The following is a 3,927-nucleotide window of genomic DNA, read 5'->3' on the forward strand; positions in this document are numbered from 1 at the left end:
CAATCCAGAGCCATCTAAAATACCATAAAGACAAAATTACGCCTTAGAACTGACCTCCAGCTGGCATGTACATACAGTATCCAAATGCATGAGCTTCTTGTAAGGGCCTGTGTGGGACTCGGGGAAACTGAACATTGGCAAATGTGGGTTTGCCCACAGTAAATTCATGACTGTCACTGGAGCTCCTCAGGCCCCTACCTTGGCTTCCCCAGATGTTCAGGGAGTCGTAGGTTCCAGGCCTGACATCACAGCCAGGACGCACTAGGACTGTTGCTGGCTGCTGGACTGAGGCCCCCAGGAAGCTGCACTGAGGCCCCGCCAAGGATGCACACCAGGAATTCAAGACAGGCAATCTCCGAGTCAAGCTATTTGTGCGCTCAGACCTGGGCCTCCTGTGTCCACTGGTGTCCTTGGTTTGGCCTGAGTTTGCAGACTGGTGCTGTGTGTCATGCCGCTGGACAATGTGCTTGCACAAAGCTCGACAACCATTCAGGGAATTGCCCTGGTTGGACAGATCTGGCACAGCACGCTTGTTTTCACGAAGATTCCAAGATGCCTGGTAACTGAAGTCCCTCCCCTTCCCCCCCACAAATGTGGTATTTGTTGAAAATAGTCTCTCTTGAATGTGGTGACCTCTCAGGCAGGTGGTATTCATGGATTATTCATAACATTATAAAGGTTTTCTGATGCTGAAACTAGAACCTACTGTGAGTTGTGACTTGTTTAAAAGGCCACATCAAAATAACTGACAATAGAAACAATGTTATCTATTACTGGGGGTACAGTCATTAATACCCATCATCTTTTCCTAGAAAATACAAGTACCCAACATTCTCTGATGATGGTTTTTTATGTCCCCGCATCCAATCGAATCCACTTCAACAGTACTCTCAAGACTTTCCATTCTGTTTCTTTTCTTTCTTCTTCTGTCCACAACCACATTATAAACAAGTAATTGTTTTACTCATTTCTTGGTTCACCACCATTTTTCTCCTGTTTTCCTTTCTCTGATTCATTTCATTATCTCAGAGGAATACGTCTCCAAGCAATTCTTACAGAAAGTTTTGAGTGGACAGTATATGTTAATTAAAAAATTAAAATAAATTAAAAAATAAAAATAAAAAAATAAGCAAAAAGAAAGTTTTGAGTCGGGTTACCTTTCTGAATCCTTGCATTTCTGAAACTGGGTAGGTTGGCCCTCATAGGATAGGTTAGCTGAGCGTGGAATTCTGAATTCAAAATCATTTTCCCTCAGAATTGTGAAGATAGTATTCTACAATTTCCCATGATCTTTTTTTTTTTTTTCTTTTCAATTTCCCATGTTCTAGATGAGAAGTATGGTGAGGATTGATTCTTATTCCTTGTTCCTATAGATTCCTGTTTTTCCCTTTATGAAATTCTTGGACTTTTCTTTTTATCTTTGGGCTTTATAAATGTCACCTGAATATGCTGTATGTGTCTAAATGTAGGGCTTGTACTCTCTCTCTCTCTTTCTCCCTCTCTGTTTTTGTCTTGGCACTTGATAATTAATGTCTTTCTTCAACTCATGCAAATTTTCTTCTCTTATCTCTTTTATTATTTCCTATCCTCCATTATCCCCCTCCTTTCTTTTTGAAATTTCTAGAAGGATCTAGTATTCCTGGATCTGCCTTCCATGTTTATTAACTTATTAACTCTTCTTTCATACTTTTTCTTTCTTTAATTATTTACACTTTCAGCTTGATAATACCGCTAACTAATTTGATATTCAGTCTTTGTCTATGCAGCCCACCTACTGAGGTGAAGTTTTATTTGTTTGTGAAAGAATCATGTATTTGATTTCCAAGAACTCGGTTCTTCTTTTTGGATGTCATATGCTCTGCAATAACTTGGAGGAATACTAATTGTGGTTGTTTTTAAGTCTCCTTCTGTTGTCTGCATTAATAATTTTTCTTCAGCAGTTAATTCTCCTACTGATTTTTTTTTTAAAGATTTTATTTATTTATTTGACAGAGAGAGACATAGCGAGAGCAGGAACACAAGCCAGGGGAGTGGGAGAGGGAGAGGCAGGCTTCCCGCAGAGCAGGGAGCCCGATGCAGGACTCGATCCCAGGACCCTGGGATCATGACCTGAGCTGAAGGCAGTCGCTTAACGACTGAGCCACCCAGGCGCCCCTCCTACTGATTTTTAAAATGCCTTTTGTGGTAGTTTCACTCCAGTGTTTGTTGATTTTTGATATTGTTTCTTTACCTGACAGTGGAAACCATTTCTAATTACAGGACACCAGGCTCCAGGTGCTTTCATTTACTGTCTGTGTCCAAGAAAGCATTTCTCTAGGGTGTGTGACTAGCTCATCTTCTACATTCAAGGAACCCCTTTCTTCTTGACAGCCATAAATAATCTGGGGGCACTAAACTGTTTCTCTGACTCCAAAGCCCACTCTGGTTTCTCCTGTGTCAGAATGTCCACTAGCTGGGACAGACCACGGAAGCCAGAATGAAAAGTGGAATTATATCTTAAGTCTCCCCTGTGTATAATCTTAGAATTATTGTGGGCTTTTGTTAGAAAGAAAATAATTTCTTTGGTGGTCCCATCTTTCCTTCACGGGACCAAAATTCCACTGTTCTGTTAGGTTTTATCATAAATCTGACCTCCTGTCCTACATATTTCAACCATTCCCCACCAGTCTGGTCTATGAAGGTACCTCAGCCAACTTTCCAGGGCTATAATGGATGTATTCATTTTACATTTTTTTGATATATCAATAGGATTTGGAGGACAAAAAAAAAAAAAGGAAACACATCAGCCAGCCATTTTATGCTGATCTTTTCTAAATCTCAATCCTTATGGAAGTTGTATATAGAAACTAGGACACTGTAAAATCATTTTACCATGAGAAGGGTGGACCTATTTTTAAGGACTCTGATTAATCTTGACTTCACAGACTGGTGGATGCTGGACATGATGGGGCCGGGTAAGATGATTCTGTTGGGAATAAAATTATCAATAATAAAATACTAATTATTGACCCCCCAAAAGTGAAGCATGTCTTGAAGTTAATGATCCACATATGTTGTTAGATTTGGCAGGAGGACTGATAGGAATCTTCACACCTGGCTGTTTACCCTGTCCAGGGTTCTGGACATCTGCACTGGTTTCCAAACTGCTTCTCCTGCTTCCAGTCAGAGCTCCATCCTGTTCACACCAACTATCCCCTTGTCCTTTTCATACCTAATCTCTCCTTCCCTTGTGCCCTTGATCTCTCCTCCTGGAAATGGCTTCTTTAATTACCCTGTCTGTCTTGTATGGCTCCCTTTCCTAGGCCTACAAAGTGCCCAGATCTGTTTTCATTTTAGAACAAACACAGATCATAGCGAACAGAAATAATAGAGTTTTTTCAAAAAGCCTGGACTGCTTTAGTAGAGAGATTCATGCCATTCAAATCATCCTCAAAAGCAGTTATAAATTCAAAAACAGAAATCACCTTTATATATTTTTAAGTGTTTAAGGAATATTTAATATGGTTGGTACATTTTTCAATAGATACTGAATTTTATACAATAGAATTATATTTTTAGGTGCTATGCACACACATTGTAGAACATTGGGCTCCTTGTATGATCTTCATATCTATTACTTTTCTGCACATTTTACCGGATTTTTAAAAGGGAAACACCATGGTGAAGTGAAATACAGGGGCACTAGGTCCTTGGGTTCTAGACCAGCCCTTACCTAGGTGTGTGGGCTGTGGGGCCTTGGGTGGGTCATTCGCCCTCTGGTTTCCTGGTCAATTAATTAAAGGTTATGACTCATGGTTCTCTCCTGCTCTAAAAGGCTATACTTTGGAGATTTTCACAATTTTTAAACCACACAACTTCTAATCATAGCTTTGTTCCTTTGGGAAATGTCATCTGTTTTATCACTGCTTTAGAACAGGATTTGCAGGG

Source organism: Neomonachus schauinslandi, chromosome 2, assembly GCF_002201575.2.
Source record: "Neomonachus schauinslandi chromosome 2, ASM220157v2, whole genome shotgun sequence".
Taxonomy (NCBI): Eukaryota; Metazoa; Chordata; class Mammalia; order Carnivora; family Phocidae; genus Neomonachus; species Neomonachus schauinslandi.